We start from the raw sequence: 20,829 nt of genomic DNA, 5'->3' as shown, positions 1-20,829 counted from the left end.
GGTCATAATCTCAGGATCATGAGATCAAGCCCCATGTGAGGCCCTGCATTGAGCATAGAGCTTGCTTAAGATTTTCTCTCTCTGATGGGGTGGCTCAGTCCATTAACGTCTGTCTTCTGCTCAGCTCATGATCCAAGGGTCCTGGAATCGAGCCCTGTGTTGGGCTCCTAGCTCAGTGGAGAGTCTGCTTCTCCCTCTGCCCCTCCCTCCTTAAAACAAAACAAAATAAAACAAAAAAATACAGACACACACACACACACACACACACACACAGAAAAAAAACAAAAGAAAGAGATTTGGATGACTTTCATTTTTTTGATGTAAACACTCATTCCACTTTAATAAACAACCCAAGGATCAAATTACTTCCTCTAGTATAGGTAAGTGAATTAATAAATTTATCAAAAAGAACTGAATAATTGTCCAGAATGAGATCTTTCATATAACTGAATTGGAATCACCTAGAAATTAAATGCTGCATGCTGGGATAAACCAAAATCATTCACCTATTACATGGAAAATATTGTCATATTTATGTCAAAATATTGTCATATTTAAGGATAGCTGTGTATGCCTCCTGGACTTACTTTATACCTTCTATATCCAAAAAATAAAATACATAATTTTCAACAAAGCATTATAGTACTTTCATAGGATATGTGTCCATTTTAGCCACTCAGAGGAGATAAAACCTAAAAGCCAAGTTTGATACCATCCAGAATGCTTCATTTTGATGTTAACTCATGTGGATTAATTACCTAATGTAAGAGTACAGGGGTAAGCCAAGCTATGCCTGGAGGGAAATGAAAGAAGCATCTAAACAAAAGTTTCAAAACAAAATACAGTTGTAGTGTGTGTTTATTTTAGAGACTTATTTCATCCCCCCATCACTTTCCCGCAGTAGAGGGGCCTAGCGACAGAGTCAGGTCTGTCTCTGCCCTAAACACATTCTTTAGTCCTTATATGCATCACCACTGACAGACGGCGGCCATAAGTGAGGACACCCAAGTTCGTGGTGGAATCCTTGTACCTGACAAAGCTGCTACCGGGAGATCAAGCAGCAGAGTCAGCGGGCATAAAATGTGCCTCTGCTACACACAACTGAGTTTTTTGTCAAGTCTATCATGAAGCACAAGTTCATATCTCTTTGAGAAACCTCCAAATTCCATTTCTATAGCTTAATTTCATGTTGCCAATTGATAAGATTTTCTTCTATAATTAAATTCCTTCAGTTGCATGCATTTGACACATAGGATTTGTGGTTGCTATTGCCAGCTACTTGATGTCGGTCTGAAGATCTATCATCAGTTCCCTCTACGTGTTGGGAGTCTCAGGATGAAAGAGGTTAGATAGAGATTAAGGGGATTTGGGCAGACAATAGAGACATTCCTATGCATCCAGAGAACATACGTATGCCAGCGTTTGCCAGCACAACTCTGCCTTAGGTTGTCAAGGAGAAACAAGAGGGACAAGACATTCCCATTCTCTAGAACTTGCCTACCATTGTGGGTTCTTTTTTCTTATAATTATTTGTTCTCACATTTTCTTTATCATCTTCCGTGCTTTTAAAATTTATAAAGAGAAAAGTATTGTACTTGATGGATTCAATCTCTAAGACATACTGAACCCCTTGCATCATCTAAAATTTAAAAACAGGAACAGAAGTACTTAATAAAGTTTCCCTTAATATCTGAATTTCATCTTCTCCTCACCATTATTCATTTTTCTTCTTCTGTTGTTTTCACTAAAAAAAAAAAAGAGTTTTATAGCCGAAAATTAAATTTCTACTAGAACTTTAAGGATTTTAGATAGTTTATTGACTAGCCATAACTATGTCAATAGATAATTCTTTAAAAAGAGTTCCATGGCCAAATCACTTTGGAGATAATACATAAACCGCTTAGTTTTGGAGATCATATATAAAGAGTCCAAAGAAATCTCAGAGGAAAAAATCCTACTAACTTCATTTACCTCAATTTTCCCACATTTACTTTACCACATTTTTATCAGGGAATACTAATATCTCACAGAACTGGTATCCAGAACAATGCAGTTTAGAAGATTGTAGAGTATGTCACAATTTATATATCAGGGAATCTTTGCTACCTCACTCATGGACACCCCACCATTTATTAGCAAAACTCCCACTGAAGTCCTGGGCTCTTGAATCCCAGTTAAGTGGTCTTTCTCTCAATAAGAAACATGCACATTTCTACCAAAAAATAGAAGGAGTTGTTTTTTTCTGATATCGTCAGACATAAACTGTCAAATGGATTTGTAAATTATTTACTACCAAAATATAATCAACACCAACTGAAAGCTAAGGATGAAAAGAACTTTGAACCACAGCATTGAACAAAAACACCTCTAAGAAAAGCTTTTGGAACATACTTCGTATTTCAAATATTGCAGTAATGAAAAATAAATAAAATTTTGCAGTAATGAATACCTTAATTCTAAATTTAATAGGATGTGTAAATTTGCATTTATAAGTGAGAATTCTGAATAATATATTTTATTAAACCTTGTAAACTATCTTGAAATACCTTGTATTTATCTAACAGAGGCTTATGTGCCTTGTATCACAGTAAAAATAATTTTAATAATCCTACTTCACTCCGAATGATCTCAAATTGATATAATAAATGTAAATTATAACTTACAGAAACAGAATTGTAAATACATGTTAGGGCCTTGGTCTTTGTTCAGGTTTATATTTCAAGAGTTAAACAAAGCTCAGAGATGGAGAGGCTAAGAATGAAGATACACAGCACAGGATCCAGGAAAAAAATTTCCCATTTAGACTAGAGATAGCTCTACCAGCTGGTATAAATGAGGGTGATCTTTTCAAAGGAGAAACACCCCTAATTCATTCACTCAATGAACATTGGTTGAGCGCCTATAATGGCGAGTCACCCTGGCAGTGACACTAGGAATAGAAATGAGGGAGATACAGTTGCTGCCCATGGGAACTTAAGTTCTAACAAGGGAGGCAGACGATAAGAAATTGCACCAGTAATTAATCCATGACAGCTAAGATAGTTGATACAAAGTGGTGCAGGGTCAGGTGTAGTGGCGCATAGGTTCATACCTAAGATATTACTGTGAGATCAGACCAACCACAAGATTGGGGAAGTCTCTTTAGACAGCTTACGTTTGGTATGGGTCCTAAGGCTGATAGAAATTCATCGGAAAAGGAAGAAAAAGGCATTCAAGGCAGAATTGCTGAGTCCTTTACAGGAAAGCTGACTTAGGTATAGAGAGCTAGGAAGATTTGCTCCCCAAAATCTACTAGAGAGCCAAGGGTCTGATACGAAGATGTAACCAGCTTAAAGGAAGAGATCAAAAATCAGAACCCTGAAGGTGAGCAACAGGCCAATTAAATGGGCGCAGAGTTATACAGCTACGGTTTGAGGTTGGAGGGTGGCAGTGAGGGGAATAAGCTGACTACAGCCCTTCAGAAAAGTAGTGCTTTCTGTGAGCTGTCCAAGATTTTGGGATATACTGGCTGGCTTTAACTTTTCAATCTTCATATCCCGAATTTATTTCTTCCCAGAGCTCCTCATTCCATTCAGGTTTCCTGCCTACTTCTGGAGTTTAACCAACCACATCCGCAGAAATACATCCCACTGGTCGGTCCATGTGAACATACTTGGGAGGATGTATCTCTACTATTGAAAACAGACGAGCCTCCATTCTGTCTCTGAATTCTACTACGTTAAGATATTCAATTAACAAAACACCAAATTAGCTACATTTCAAAACTCCTCATGAAAATACCCTCAAAATTCCCGGATGTTATTAAGATTATGGGGAGAATAAAAACTGTTTTGAAGCATTTTGAATGAAACATGATAAGATCTTACTATCTGTTAAAGCACTAAGTACCTTTCTTTCCCCTCTCCTATGAAATACAGGTAGAGATATGACTCCCAAACCACTTATGTTTTCAAAATGCAGGAAAGCTCTATAATTTTCAATATGAAAATATGGGAAATTATATGTTTCTAATCTGAATTTTTTTCTATGAAAAAATATTAGAAAATTGGTTATCTATTCATCTCTTATTAAAAATAAGTCTACTGCATTTTGCTATTATGTGAGATTCATGATTATACATGCATCCCAGTAAAAGACTTTTATTTTGAGACAAGGGTTTTTCTTTATAGAGGTTTTCAGTTCTCTGAGGTTCCTTGAACAATCTGTCAAGAAAAGAAGTAGCATACTTTTTTTATAAGTCAGCCTCCATATGGTTTCTTCTATCATGGTTCTAAATGATTTTATATCCAAGGTGTTTTATTAACTGGTTGGTGAATTAAATAAATGTGAACCCCAGCAGATATTATCAGCAGATACAGTTGCTGATTAGCATTTCAAAAGGTCGTACACTATCTTTGGGTAGTATTTGGAGATTATGAATAAGAGGAGCTGTTTTTGTATATTTACTTGTTTTAACTTGAGGATTTTTAAAGAGTAGAAAGACTATGGAAAAGCAAGTCTTGGGTGTATGGTCCCAAAGGTAGTATTTACTATTGTTCCCTGAAACATGGTGGTTCTTCTAAGAAGATAATTGCACAAAGTACTTTTTTAAATTTTGCACATAATTGAAAAAATGCAACTACAGGCAGTTTCAAATAGTTCTTTTTCCAAAGGTTTGTTATTTAGAATCCAAAATGCATATTTCCAGAAAAGACACAGGACAGTATCTACCATGTTTAGGTTATCATGCCAAGTCTATTTAGTTCATGATATAAGTGAAACTTCATATTTCTTGTGTGTTGGAGTTCTATGAAGATTATGTTAGATAATAGAGGTGTCTGGGTGGCTCGGTCAGTTAAGCATCTGACTTGCTCTCAGCTCAGGTCTTGATTTCAAGGTCATAGGTTCAAAGCCCCATGTTGGGCTCCACCCTGGGCACGGAGTCAACTTAAAAAAAAAAAAAAAGAAAAAGATTATATAAGAAAATAAAAAGCACAAGTAAGGTTTTGTAAATATGTCTAAATATCATTCCTTTTTACCAAATTTAGGGATTCAACTGATGTTTGTTTCACTTCTCTATCCCTTGTTATTTAATAGGCTGGCTTGCATTCAACGTTCTGGGAGCATTTGTAGGAAGTGGGGAATATTAATAAAGGAAAAAGGAGGGGAAAATTAGCTTTCCCAATATCCCAAAGCTCCATCTGTAGAACATACATTCAGTATTCTTCGTCCTGTTAGTCAGATCTTCTCAAAATAACAACCTATCCAGGCCTGCCCTGATCTCCAATTTACCAAGCCCTGCCCTCAAGCACCCAACCCAGCACCTCTGATTCCACCTAAGTATTTGAAATGAAGTCCTACTAACGTATGGATGTAATTTGAAGGAAGTTTAAAATACTGAAGTGTAATTTAATTTAAAAATAGGAATTGCTTGAAAGCATAATTGTTTTTCTGAGTTGTTTTCTAATTTCTAATCTGTGCCAATTTTAAAGAAACTATTAGAACCTAGTGGGACCTGGGAGGGAGACAAACCATAAGAGACCCTTAATCTCAGGAAACAAACTGAGGGTTGCTGAGGGGTGGGAGTGTAGGGATAAGATAGCTGGGTTATGGACATGGGGAGGGTATGTGCTATGGTGAATGCTGTGGATTGTGTAAGACTGATGATTCAGAGACCTGTACCCCTGAAGCAAATGATACATTATATGTTAATAAAAATTTTAAAAAAGAACATAGTTGGATAGAGGAACAATATCTGACATTAAAAAAAAAATCTATCACAAAGGTCCTGCCAAAATACACAGAAATGCAATACTCAGAAAATGGCATAAAAGGTTAAACTTTTTGTAATCAATTTTCTAAACTGATAACAAAATTTCAGTAGTTATCATGTCATAGGGATGTAGTTCAGCTTCTGATATTTTATTATGAGAGAATTCCAGATTCCTAACAAATTCTGCAAACACAGTTGACCTCGAACAACAGAAGGGTTGCATCACTACCCCAACAAAGTTGAAAATCCACATAAAATTTTGACTCTTCCAAAACTCAACTATGAATAGGCTACTGATGACCAGAAGTCTTGCCAGTAACATGAATAGTTGATTAACACATATGTTGTATGTTATATGTATTACATGCTGTATTCTTACAAAAACTAAGTTCAAAAAAGGAAAACATTGTTAAGAAAAGGCTAAGAAAGAGAAAAATACATTTATAAGACAGTATTTACTGAAAAAAATTCACATATCAGTGGACTCATGCTGTTCAATCCTGTAAGCCTGCATTGTTCAAGGGTCAGCTATATGAATACACATACAGTTATTTCTATGCAAACAGTGAAATGGAAAATTGAGAACCATCATTTATTGAAAAATTTCTTTCTTTCCTTTTTTTTTTTTTTGCTATTTTATTGCTAAAATGGAGAAGGGAAAAATACAAAAAATACAAATAAAAATACAAATAAATTTTAAAAAAGACAACAGTTTCTGCTGTTGCCTTTGCTATTTAGTAGGTGCACCGATGAAAAGAAGTAGAAAGAGAACAGAAGACTGTGTTTACACATTAACCAGATAATGACCATTTATGTTGTTTCCAGTTTGATGCAATTGTGAATAAACTACTATAAGCATTCAGATATAGGGGTGTGTGTGTGTGTGTGTGTGTGTGTGTGTGTGTGTGTGTGTGTGATTTCTTCTCTCTTTTGTTTGTACCTAGGTCTAGGATTTCTGGGTTGTTGACAAGTGTAACTTAAGTTTATATAAAACTGCCAAGTGGTTTTTCAAAATGGCTATACCATGTTCATTAACACCAGCAGTGTGTGAGTCTCTATTCATTGCAGGACCTGGCATTGTCAGCTAGTTTGTTTTGTTTTAATTTTAGCTGCTCTAAAAGTGTGTTGTGATGTGTAATTTGCATCACTCTAATGACATATGTTATTGGGTGTCTTTTCATGTAGTTACTTGTAATCCATATCTCCATGGTGGTAAATCACTGACTTAAATCTTGTGCCAACTTTTTAAATTAGGTTCCTTATTTTCTAATTACCAAGTTGTAAAAGTCCTTCATATATGTTGGAGAAGGCTATTTTTTTTCCAATTACATATTTTTTATATTTTTTTTCTTTATGATTTGAGCTTTCTGTATTCTGTCTAAGAAAACTGTCCTTAACTCAAGGTCACAAAAATCTGTCCTATGTTTTCTAGGATTTCTGGGGTTTTACAACTCCGAGTTTTGCATTTGGCCTATTTTCCATTTCCAGTTCATTTTTGTATTTGGTATGAAGAATAGGTTGAGAGTTTCTGTTTTGTTTTGTTGGCTTGCTTCTTTTCTTTATATGGATATCAAATTATCCCAAAGCCATATATTATTTTAAAGATTTATTTATTTATTTTAGAGAGACACTGTGTGAGAGTGTGTGGGAAGGACAGATGAAGAGAGAGAGAATCTCAAGCAGACTCCCCACTGAGCTCGGAGCCTGATGTGGGGCTCCAACCTACAACCTGAGATCATGATCTGAGCCCAAATGAAGACTCAGACACTTAACCAACTGAGCCACCCAGGCATCCATCCAGTACCATATTTTTAAAATAATATCCCTTTACCACTGAATTATCGAGTGAAAAATCAACTGAATTATATGTATATGAGCCTATTTCTATTCATTCTATTAATTGATGTCTCTATCAATTTTAATGTTATTTTTGTTATTGTAACTTTATACTTAGTCTTAAAATCAGGTTGTGAGAGAACACCAACACTGCTACTTACAAAAAAAAATGTTTTGACTAGTCCATATTCTTTGCATTTTTATAAATATTTTAGGATTGATTTGTCAGTTTCTATATTATTGCGTAGTTTCTGACAAGTAGTCTGTAAAACAGTGTATTTCTTTTATGTAATCAATCTTTTCTTTCTCTGGTTTCCTTCAGTATTTTCGTTGTGGTTAAAAGCAGTTTAGAATGATTTGATGTGTGTATCTGTCCTGTTTGGGCTTCTTAAAGTTTCTTGGATCTGTGGTTTGATATCTTTCATTCTTTTTGGAAAGTTCTTATCCATTATATTTTCAAATAGTTCCTCTACCCATTTCCTATCTTTCACTTTTTTCTTTCTAGGATATAATTAAAGATATGTTAGATTATCTGATATTGTTGCATAGTTCCTGGATGCTCTGTTCCTTTCTTCTCACTTTTTCCCCCCTCTATGTATATGCCGGTTTAAATGATTTTAAGGAATGATACATTCCTGATATTTTTCTCACTGATATTTTCCTCGGCTGTCAGGTTATTTTCTGAGCTGTTCAAAGGCACTCTTTATCTGTGATGGTGTGTGTGCCATGTGTATGTGGATATAAGTCTAGATTTCTTTTTTCATTATATTATTAGAGTTTCTGATTCTCCACTAAAATTTTTCATCTGTCCATACATGTGGTCCACTTTTTCCACTAAATCCTTTAGCATGTGAAACATAGTTATTTATAAATCTCAAATAGTTCTGACATCTTGATCATCTCTGATCTGGTTCTGTTGATTGCTGTATTTGTTGACAAATGGGTGGTTTTTCCTTGCTTTCTGTATACTGTATGCTTTTTATTGAACATTATGTGTAGAACCATACAGACATAGTGTGTAGAACATTATGTATAGAACAGTATATAATGAAATAAGTATCGCTTATGATATTTATTCTTTTGTCATAAGGCTTTAGTCATTAATGACTGTTAGGTCATTATACCTTTCTGGTATTATATGTTTCAATTCTTCTAGTGGTGAATTACATTGTTTTGGGCTGAGGGATTGGTTTGTTAGATGTTTTCCTTAGTATTTCTGTCCCATCTCAGCTTTCAGTCATCCCTCCATGCATGCTGCTGCATGGCTGCTCTTTCTCCACCCTCTTGTCCTTCCTCTGATGGTATATTGCTGTTGTTTGTTCCCCATGTTCTTCCTGGGAAATGGAAAGTTTCTCTGGATACCAGGGTCTCATATGTGGGTTTTCCATTCACTCTCTGTCACAGCAAAACTCTGACTTGTGTCTTAGGCAGGAATTTCTCCTCCCTTAGAAGTAGCAGACCTCTAATGGTATTGGTATAGGGATAAATATAGCATAAAATCCTGGGCAAGGAATTTTCCTATCCCCCACTCACCCCACTCATGAGTAAGTATTTTTTTTTACTCTCTTCTTTCAGCCAGTTCAGACACTCTGTATATTTGTTGTCTTCTTGTCACCATGTCCAGTCTTAGTTGTCTTCACAGAATAAAGCTAGGAAATTTTATAGATTTGGTTTTCTGGTTTTCTATCAATGTTAGGTTGGAAGCAATACTTTTAATTTTAAATATTTATTTGAATCTATTCTCCCTTATATACCTTGTAATGTGATCTTCATTTCTGATATACTTTTCTTCTTTTTCTTATAATTCTTGAATTCAGTCAATTCTTATTTAAAATTATCCTGACTTTTTATACATTTATGTTATTAGATTCTGAACTTCTGATCAAGGGATTTTGTTTTGATTTTCTCATATCTTCAAATGCTTAAGGAATATTATTTCAGTTTGAGGAATCATATTACACTTTTCTGCTTTATGGTTTTTGGGTGAGGAGAATATTCAGCAGCTGAAATTATTTGATTTAAATTTTTTGTTATCATTTTACAGTATATTCCTGTAATTGTAATCTGCTTTTTTTCCATTTCTCTTTAATTCGTGGTTGGGGTTGCTAGTTCAAGAGTGCCCTCTTCTGTTATTTTAATAAAACACAGATATTTTGATGGATAATAATAAGGAGTGGGTAAGGTTATTACCAATTTTTCATAATTTTTTTCAAAATTCTTAATTTCTTTCCTCTTACTTCCTTCTTTGTCTCATTGTCACATATCTGAAGGATACTATTCCTTCTCCATAAATCTGATTTATCCTAAGAACAATGATTCCTCAATGATGCTATTTCTGGCCCCACTCACTTTGAAGACCCTTCCCTGTAGACAGTGGAGTAAACTACCAAATTCCAGCTCTGTGTTCAGTATTTTGCCTCTTGTCTGTGACTTTATTTCTTCTGAGAGTGATTTATGTTTGATCTAAATTTCTCCACCCATCTGCTCTTTTTTATGAAGTCTTTTATACCTCCCTTCCCCTTCTGTCTATATGCTCAGTGTCAGCAAGAACATTCTAAAATTTGGTTTATTATTCTACTTAGAAATCACCTGAAATCTTAATGGTTTTCTGTTCTGTAATGCTAAAAGTGTAAGTCAGGTAGAGTTGAATTTGCAAATCTGGTTTGTTATATGGTTTGGATTTTTGAGGATTTTTTGTGGGATTGGGGGGACTTAATGTATGAAGAGAAATAAAATCAGGCATCCACTACTCAAATTTTAGTATATTCATAAAATATAATATCACAAAGCACAAAAATAGAATGAGTTTCTGATAAATATAATATGGATGAAACTCAAAAACATTATTTTTAAATTTTTTAAGATTTTTTTTATTTTTAAGTAATCTCTACACCTAATATGTTCAAACTCACAGCCCAGAGATCAAGAACCACATGCTTTTTTGTGTGAACCAGCCAAGAATACTTCAGAAACATTATTTTGAGTTGAAAATAGCTAAATGCAAGTGTATACATGCTCTATGTGATTATTTTTATAATGTTCCACAACAGCCAAAGTCAATTTTGTGATATAAATAAGTTGTTGCCTGGGACAGGCCATAGATGGAATTCACTGCAAAAGAACACAGGTAATTGAAATGATGAAAATATTCTATATCTTGACTACTGAGGAGACAGCTAGACAGGTATACACGTTTCTCAAAACTCATCAAGATTTATACTTAAAATGTATTCATTTCGTGGTATGTAAATTTTACTCAAATAAAATCAATTTTTTAAAAATTCAATATCTGGGTTTAATAGCAGATTAAGTATAAATGATGAGAAAATTGATGAAGGATTAGAAAGATAAAATATGGACACTATAAAAAGAAAGATGACACTTAGAAAACAGTAAAAAGATATCCAGTAATGTATATTTAGTAAAAGTTCTGGAGGTCAAGAAGTAACAGAGAGAACACAGTGAAGGAAGTATCCAAAGAAGAAATGAGTGTGAATTTTCCAGAAAAGAGCAAATAATAAGCCTTTACATTGAAGAAGAAAACAGGAATGAGTGGAATCATTTTTTTAAAATCTGCATCAAAACATTGTAATGAAACTGTAGAGTTCAAAAAACAGAGAGAAAATCTGAAGAGAGGGCATGAAAACAAAAAAGAAAAATTGAATGACGAGAAATATTCTCATAGTAAAAATGGATGACAGAAAACAAGGGAGGAAGACCTGTCAGCATAAAATTCTATGCCTGCCTAAATGATCACTCAAAAACAAAGGCAAAATAAACATGAATTCACATGAAGATAAACTGAGAGTGTTTCCTATTCATTGACTGATAAATGCTGAAAATTTTACAAAAGATGTAATTTAGTAAGAAAGGAAAAAAAGCAACAATGTTGATAAAAATTGTAAAAAGAAACCACTGGGATGAAAATATTTTGGCACAACCTTAGAGATACAGTAAAAAAAAAGTCAAGAAAGCACAGAAAGTTGTCAATTATATGTTAATTCATTTTCTTTAAAATAGAAAAAAAATAGACAGTAAATGAATTATCTGAAAGGAAAAAGAAAAGTATGGTTATATTTCAAAACTGAAGAGGATGAAAGACAAGGACTCTGAGAAAGAAAATAGGATACATAGCAATAATAACTAAAATATTTGTAAAGGGGATGTGTTATCAACAACAAAGGTTCTAGAACATGCATACTTCAGTTCTTGATCTATCACTTTCCAATTGTGTCACTGGGTAAGTGACTATGATATTTCAGTTTCCGCTTCTGCAAAATGAAAAAACATCATAGTGCCTACATCAGAGGGTTATTTAAGAAGTAAATGAGGACAGCTTCTCATGAAAGCTAGGCCTATCATTATTCTCAGTGCTTGATAATACTTAGGTATTTTGATTCTGAAAAATAAGTGAAACTGAAGTGGATTTTCTTTGCTCAGGGTGTTTATTTCTCCTAGTAATGGAGATTCCAGAAATTCCCATGTGAGTTTTTACTAGCTATGACCTCGGACAATTCCCCTGACCGTTATGAGGCTCAGGTTCTCATCCATTAAAAGGGAATAAGACTGCCTATTTGTCAGTACTGTTGTGATGAACAAATGAGTCAACCAGGCTAAAATGTTTGAATGATCAGATGATTTTTTTTTTTTTTAGTGTGTTATGTTAGTCACCATGCAGTATTAAGGAGGGCATGGACTACATGGAACACTGGGCGTTATATACAAACAATGAATCATGGAACACTAAATCAAAAACTAATGATGTACTGTATGGTGACTAGTAAGATAAATTCTTTGTAATTATGTACATGGCTCAAGATGATCTAGACTTTATCTCATATTAGTCTCATTTCTCACTCCTCTCCAGCCCCATTCATCTCCTTGCTCTTGCATGAATATACCAATACATTCCCAAGTTGGAACCTTTGCATTTGCTGATGCTTGGATATTGTCATGATTGCCCCGCACTTCCCTTAGGTCTTTACTCAAAAATAATCCTCTCAGTAAGGAGTCTTTTGACTACTATTGCCTACAAACACTTCATAACCACATTTCCATCTGGTCTTCTTCCAAAATGCCATATATTATACTTATTTATCTCACTTTTCTGTTTGTCCTCTACTGGAGTGTATTTTTCATGAAGGAGGAGAATTTTTAGTTAATTTTTTTTTTTTTTTCCTTCTATTACTGTTCCTTTATCAGTTCCTGGTACACAATTGGCTTTTCTTTTTTTTTTTTAATTAAGCTTTACACCCAATGTGGGGCTTAAACTCACAACACTGAGATCAGGAGTCACATGCTCTACTGACTGAGCCAGCCAGGTGCCCCTCACAACTGGCATTTAATAAACAGTATTTGAATGAATCATTTGAAGGCTCTGTTTCAGATAAATATCTCATGTGTTTTCTCCTATTTCCTCCATACTGTCTGCCTTCTATATCCTCATCATCTTCATCCAGTGAAGCCCTGAAATTCTGATGTCAAGGCCTTCCAGCTGTCAGCCCTGGGGATGCCGGGCCCTACCCTTTAGCTCTGACTGTACAGCCATGCCTGTAAGTCACTTCTTGGCATATCACACATGCTGTGTGATCTGGCATCCCGAATATCCTCCCAACGGGCAAGTGATGCAACCCAAAAGGTCAGAGAAGTTAACCCCTCTCTAGTGATGAACTTGGAACAAAAAGAAATGAGAGTGGGAAGGGGTGTGCAGGCAGCACTACTCAGGGATATGGATTCTCTGCAATCCTGTGGGCTGGGCAGACGTACCTGCCAAGCAATCTACAGGGTCTCTCTGTGGCTTGTTCTGAAGGAAGAGCACATAGCGTGACACACCACATCATTTTGTTTTGTTGCTCTCCCCAACCCTTACTCCCACTTTCTTTCTTTTTTTGTTTTTTGTTTTTTGGTTGTTTTTTTTGGGGGGGGGGGTTGTTATTGTTGTTTGTTTGTTTTTTCCCCTGAGTTTGTACCTTTCAAGTCAGGCACCAGGAGTCTAATCTTTGCCTCATTCTCTGTTTTCTGAAGAACCTGAGCTAAAACAGAGCCTTTAATGTTTCCATTCCTTTGTATTCAAGGGGCAAACAATATTAATCAATTTGTAGGTGAAGATAGAGTGGTATGATCCCTTGTCACTGGAGTCAAATTGAACCAGGTTTGAATGCCAGCTGTACATTTCTACGCAATAGTTCTATGGAAGGGCAGGAGCATGACACTGTGACATGTGTTCTGGCAGGGTACATCCATGCCAGCCATCAGTCTAGACTGTGAAAGTTTGTTGGACAATTTTTCATGTGTCCTGGGAAATGTTAAATGATAGAATCTGTCCTCTAAACAAGGTACTGTGATAGAAAACTTGAGCTGTCTCTATTATGCCATATTGCCTCTCAGCAGATATAACTAGCTAAGTATCAACATAAAGAGAAAACAAACAAGCAAAAAAAGTCACATTGCCTACCTTCTTATGGTGGTCAGTTTTATTTAGAAAATATGGTACTTTGTTTTTAATAAAAGGCAATATCCTATTCCTATTACCTAGCTGTACCGACTCTAATAAAAATCTAAGGATTATTAATATATAGCTCATTTGAGGAGATGAATAGTGTAAAAGACATGGCACTTTCATGGTAACAGCTTACAATACATCTTTAATGAACATGTCTAACAAAATAGATAGGAAGAGGCAAAACTTATGAAAATTAAGACCAATCAATTCTTGATTTGTTTTTGGCCCACTGTCTTCATTTCTCCTTAAACCTGAACATTTTGTTTGAGGTGAATTAATAAACATACAAACAGAAGATAGAACAATAAAACACAAAGAGAGTGCTTTCTCTGGTGTGCTAAAGTTTATTTTTAAAAATTTAATTGCTGTGTCTCCAGTGGAAAATGAACCCATGAATTTAACAAACAGAAGAATCCATTTCTATTTCAAATAGAAACATCCATGTTTGCAACCAGATTTTTTTTTAAAAAGAGAGAGCGATGAAACAAATTCATTCTGTTTTAGAATTCAACATATTCTCTGTCCATCCCTTCTTTCTAATTTCCCCTCTAACCAGTAATGTTTGCGTTATGAAAAAAAAAGCACATATTTATTTAAATGGTGCTGACACACACTGAGAATTTTTAAACATGTTTGTTTATACATGCTCCTTCCTCAGCCATCAATTTTTTCCATATAGCCTTTGAAAAATAGAGGGATTTGTGTAATGGTAGCATGGGCCACTTGTGTGGTATAAATATATATATATTGCTAAGTCAACATTATATACACATAAAATATATACATAACACTAAGTCTTGCTTATACAAGAGCTAAAGTAAAGACAGTGCCTTCTGGCTTAGCTCAGAAAATGTAATTTCTATAATGAATCATTTTTTTCTTATATCCTTGATAGTCTAGACCCAGACAATAAGATGAAACTTTCACACGGAAAAAGGGAACTAGGCGGAGCAATACCATCAAAAACTAAATGGACCCCAAACCAATGAATGCTAAATAGTCAAACATCATAATAAGGGAAGTGATTTTTTATTTAAGCCACTCCATTTTCAACATTCATCAGAGTAAGAGAGAAGTTTCCATTAGTTTTTTATGGATGGTAACTAGATCTGCTTTCTTTAACATTCCAAAGCCAGCCTGGGTATGGTAATGCTTGTCATTACTCTGAGTAGCTGTAGGGTTCTAAAGACTCACTGTGTCTGTCTTTTGCTTATCACCCTAAAGAGATTAATCTCTAAACAATGATCTTCTGGTACTGTTAACCTTGGGTTTGAACTTTTAGTCCATCAAGAAAGAAAGGGCAGATTCAGAATGGCGGAGAAAATATCTAAAGTTTATAAAGGAAAACAGAAACTGGTTTCCTGATGTAATAAATCCTCACCATAAACAATCACTCACTACAGAAGGAAAGGGCCACAGTAGGGTGCTGTTCTTACCTATCCTTTGTCACTTATTTCCCCCAGGAATCACCTACTGGTAACTCTGAAAAGTGTCTTAGCAAAGAGTAGTCCAAAAGAATTCATGAGGATGTTTCTTTTCTTTTTTTTCTATCAGCTTCTGCCCAGATTTTGATGATGATTGGAAGCAAGTTCTATGTTCACAGCAATTTATCTTTCTACATTACCTGTTTCTAGGTGATAAATATGTCATTTTCAAATTAGTGCGGCATTTGTTCAGTTAATTATATGCATTAGGACTTATTCTGACAGGAATGTAATTTTCACTACACACATGCTAAAGCAGAAATCTTCCAGTACATTAAATTTCAAAGGCTTTTCCTACTAAACAAAACCTTAAAAGGAACATTTTCTGGGAAAATAATGAAAACTTTGAAGAAACATCAAATACCATCCCACCCCTCCACAAAAATGCTTAGAAAGAAGAAAAATAATGTAGCTTTCTTCCAAATTAGAGAGAATCACCTAAAAACACCTGCAAAAGTCCTCATTCTTATCCTTCCATAACTTACAGCCTTAGTTATGACTTTAAAATTTATTTCAGTCTCCAACTATAAAGCTGTATATTAATTATAATACAAGCTTATCAATTCTGCACTACTTTCCATCTGCATTATTTTTGTAAATTACAATTATCAACATTTCTGGTTTTAATGTATTTCTTCTTTCATTTCAAAGTTTTATAAGGCTTTATCCTCTTTATACCATTTTGCTATAAAGAATAAAAAGCCGAAGTGCTCATTAGCGTATTATAACAATAGCTGACAAACTTGCAACCAAAAAGCCACCTCTCAAATTTTACTTTTATTTTTGGACTCAGTTAAAATACTTCTAAAATATGCATGCATTGACTTTGAGAAGATGTAATTGTGATATTAAATTTTATTGAAATTTCTCAGGTCCTGATTTGTGTACCGGCTTGTGCTCTGAGTTCCCACGAAGCAGTAAAACGTTTAAAATACTGTCTGTGCAAATGTAAAATTTATGAATTCACACATCTCTGGTTGATTTATGTGAAATAATAATGCACTATTTAATGCTTAAACATGGCTAGAAGCAATGCTAGGCTATCAAGATGTACAATGGAATAATAGATTTATAAGACGGATAACCTTCTTGCCTAGAGAAGCTTGTTTAAAGGTGTTGTACAGATATATTAAACTATATGTAATTTTATACTAACTTAATGCTGTAGGCCTCTACTGCAAGCAATAAAAGATTACAACCATGGCATTTGCAATAATAAAATGATCTGGCTATTCAACATAAGGTATGTATCTGAGAAGTAAAAAGAGATGAGGAACTTATTTAAAAGTTTTGTCCTTTTCGTTCATTGCTCTGTACAAAAATTTTTTTTTTTTCTTTAATGTGGTCAACATAACTCCAAGCCCAGCAGTTGTCTGTCATCATTGTAACTGAGGGGAAGATTTCCACGAGGGGAATAATTGGATGTTTCCAGGAGGCCTCCAGGCACATTTAATTATCACCCGATTTGCTTAGAAAACTAACTAAAAACTTATTAGGATGAGATCTAAGAGAAAATTACAACTGGCAGTTTTCTGGTAGACACTCTACCCTTTTTTATTATATTATACATGTTTTTCTTTTTTTTTTTTAAATCAGGAAAGGAAATGTTTCTTTGGTCTGAGTCTTTGGTTGTTTGATCATTGAAAGGTAAGCACTGAGATGCATTAGTTTGACTTTCACACTCACACGAATTAAAAGATAGACAAAGAATTTAGAATTTTTCAGTTATTATTTCCATCATATGATGCTTTGAATTTGGTAGTGATTTGGTCTCAGAATTTAAGCCCCTTACACATAGTGTGCTGAATTAATGACAAAACCTCCAAAATAGAGCTCTGAATAAGGTAATGAACACATTTCAAAGATCTCCATTTGTATCACAATTTAGCCTAAATTCCAGATAATTTCTTTCACATGCTAGTAAATAGCAATTCAATAAACCTATTTTAATAACCAATGAATTCTCAAAAAGAATCCAATGAATTAGTTGAAAAGCAAAAAAATTTCCTTCAAGGGCTACAAAATTTTAAATCTCTTTTGAAGTAATAAAATTTTGACAAATCAGAACATGAATACAATTGATTAACAGGGTCACTAACCAAAAAGTTAGAACAGGATGAATGACCAATTACAGGGAAATAAAGATTAGTACAACCTGCAAAACGTCCAGTTGAAATCAAATTAAAAATTTGATGACATTTTCAGAATAACAAGGAAATAATTTTTCTTTTAGTTTCCCAGACTCAGCTGCATATCAGCTGCATATCTGCAGATCTACATTGCCTACTTAAGATGAAGTTTTTATAGTCTGACAGTGATATCAGTTACGCTGATTTTAAAGTCAGCTCTATTTGTCAGAAAATAGCCTGGTCACACATTAACCACCAAATGTTCAGCTCCCTTTCTGTGTCTATAGTTAGTTTCTAAAGCACAAAATCGCAACATTGTTTGTGGTATTTCAGCAACGTTTATTCCCAGTTTACACACCCAGTGGAAACTCATATAATTAAGAAATATCTCAGTGCTGAAATATCGTCTTATGTAGGACACTGTTGAGTGATTTTCAACATCTTCAACGTTGCCCTTAAAACATGTATAATATTCAAACAGCCAGAAATCTAGTAAACTAGTTGAAACTTGTCAAAATATGCAGTCAGTCTGAGGTTTGGAGGTATAGCTTGTGTCCGTTGTAACCAGGTTTCCTAAAAGCTATATCTGCCTGAAGTTTCCTAAAGTGTTATCAACTGAAACTGTGTGAACAGATAACCGAAGGTCTCTTTATAAAGAGAAGACAGGAGAAAAAAGGATGATGGCACCATTCACCCTTGATGGCCAAGTGGATTCAAACATATTCTATCCATAAAAACATGAATACAAATACAAAAGGTCTGATGTAACTAGGAAATATATTTGCTAAGAGCCATTGTCTTTGGGTATTCAGGACTGGGAGATGGGACAACTCCTTTTGGATCTCTGCCAAATGGAACCAATATAAGTAGCCCAGCCTAGGGGCACCTGGGTGGCTCAGCGGGTAAATATCAGCCTTCCGTTTGGGTCATGATCCAGGGTCCTGATATCAAGCCCCATGTCGGACTCCCCGCTCAGTGGGGAGTTTGTTTCTTCCTCCTCCCTGCTCATGCTTGCTCTCTCTCTCTCTCTCTCTCTGAAATAAACAAAAATCTTAATAAAAAAAATAATAAATAGACCAGCCTCTCCCTTCCCCCTGACATTATTCTGTCTTCTCATCCTGCTCTCTTGTCATCACATTTGTCTAGTGCCTGAATTATTATGTATTCATTTGTTTATCCTTTTGTGACTCTCTCAATTTCAGTGCAAGCTCTGTGGGCTCAGGGTATATTTTGTTCATATACCTCTGGATACCCAGAGCCACACCGGGCACCTGGGAGCATTTCTTAAATAAATATTCATTGAACAAATGAATGGCCACTTTCACTAACTCTTTAGCCCTGGACAAATCATTGAATTCTGGTTCTCAGGCTCCCCCTAATTTTATGAATAAGGGAACTGGACTGACTAATCTCTCAGATCTTTCAGATTAAAATGCCTCTATTTTATTAAAATGCTTTAATTTTAAACCCTCTAGACTAGACATCCTTTCTAAATTATGTTATGTTTTCAGAATTTGTTTCAACAAATATTATTTCCCTGCATTACTGGTTGTGATTATTCTCCAGATTACAGTGGCAAAAAAATCATACTCTTCTATTTTTAATAATTCATATTTGTGATTTGTGTTCAGTTACTCAAATTTTTAAAAATACAGTGATTTTTCCAGTTATGAGTATATTACCTTTCAGGTCCAAATTCGCCCTTCAAGTCTCTGCGTTGTGATACTGAAGCTGGGTTCTCCAAACATTTCTTTGTCTACTGGCATCATGCTAAAGTTTGTCAGCAGAGGCTGAGAGAGGGCTGCTGGGGCAGAAGAGCCTCTTCTTCTATTCAGTGTGCTCTCCTCCCTCCTGAGCACCCAGTGGTGCCCAGTGACCTGGCAAGTTTCAGCAGCGCACCTGCAGCAGCCTCCAAGCAAGTTTGGCTGGTCCCGCAGTCAGTATCCCAGAGTATGGAAGACCTGTAGAAGACAGCTTCCCTTTGTGCTCTAGCTGATTCCTGGTGAATGGCACTGGCATCCCAGCCCGAGGTTTCCTGCTTACCAGCCTGAAATTCTTCAGCAAGCTTCACCATCCAGGGGGCAGTGGCACACACTCTCCAAATGTGTTCTTTCCTTGGGTGCTTTGCCTTAGTCACAGTCAGTAGCTACTCTATCCGTTCTTTCTGTATTTCTTCGAGTTCCCTTTACCTGTTAGTAGTTAATTCCTAGTTACTAAGTAACAGATTTTTATAATAAACTTCACTTGCTTGAATTACCGTGTGTGGTTTTTTGTTTTGTTTTGTTTTGTTTTTGTCTCCTGGCTGAACTCTGATATAGAGACTTTTATTTTTTTTTTTTTTTTTTTGAAGATTTTATTTATTTACTTGACAGAGAGAAAGAGAGAACACAAGCAGGGAGATCAGGAGAGGGAGAAGCAGGGAGCCCAATGTGGGACCTGATCCTAGGAGCCTAGGATCATGACCTGAGCTGAAAGGCAGATGCTTAACTGACTGAGCCACCCAGGCACCCCTACTTATTTTTTAAAAGATTTATTTATTTATTTGAGAGAGAGAGAGAAAGCCAGTGGGAGAATGGGGGGGGGGGAATCTCAAGCACACTCCCCACTGAGCTCAGAGACCAACACAGGGATCAACTTCATGACCCTGAGGTCATGACTTGAGCCAAAACCAAGAGTCAGATGCTCAACTGACTGAGCCACCCAAGCTCCCCTGAGTGATGTAGAGACTTAAAAAAAAAAAAGAGAGACTTATTTAATCAAAATTAAAAGCATATATACTATTACCTCAAATTATAGTAATATCTATACCTCAATTTTGTAAATTTTGGAAGTTCTTATAATTTTGAGACTTTTTTTTTTCTTAAAATGCCCCATAAAATAGAAAAGTCTGAAGTCTAAAAAACATGATTTCTTAGTTTCTAGTTTTACACATGGGGATTGTTTTCAAAAGAAGGATAGATTTATTTTTTGTGAGAAAGTGAAGGAAATCGAATTTAATAAATACACAAGTCCCTAGAGTCTAATTTGCTTTATAACAGAGGATAAAAACTGATTCATAAAATGCCTCATGTAGATTATTACATATTCCCTATGCAAGGTTGCACATATGTACAGACCTTCAGAGAC

The 20,829-nt window shown here is 35.2% G+C and overlaps 1 pseudogene; it reads right to left on the bottom strand.

Annotated features, from left to right (window-relative positions):
• LOC111156680 overlaps nucleotides 1–19,777 on the bottom strand; it is a 45,144-nt pseudogene extending 25,367 nt beyond the window's left edge.
• Nucleotides 19,778–20,829: the final 1,052 nt, after the last annotated feature.

The sequence above is a fragment of the Enhydra lutris genome, unplaced genomic scaffold (assembly GCF_002288905.1).
Source record: "Enhydra lutris kenyoni isolate GAN:26980312 unplaced genomic scaffold, ASM228890v2 scaffoldscaffold48, whole genome shotgun sequence".
In the NCBI taxonomy this organism is placed as follows: domain Eukaryota; kingdom Metazoa; phylum Chordata; class Mammalia; order Carnivora; family Mustelidae; genus Enhydra; species Enhydra lutris.
The sequence above is the reverse complement of the archived record's forward strand: the minus strand, read 5'-3'. Positions and strand labels throughout refer to the sequence as shown.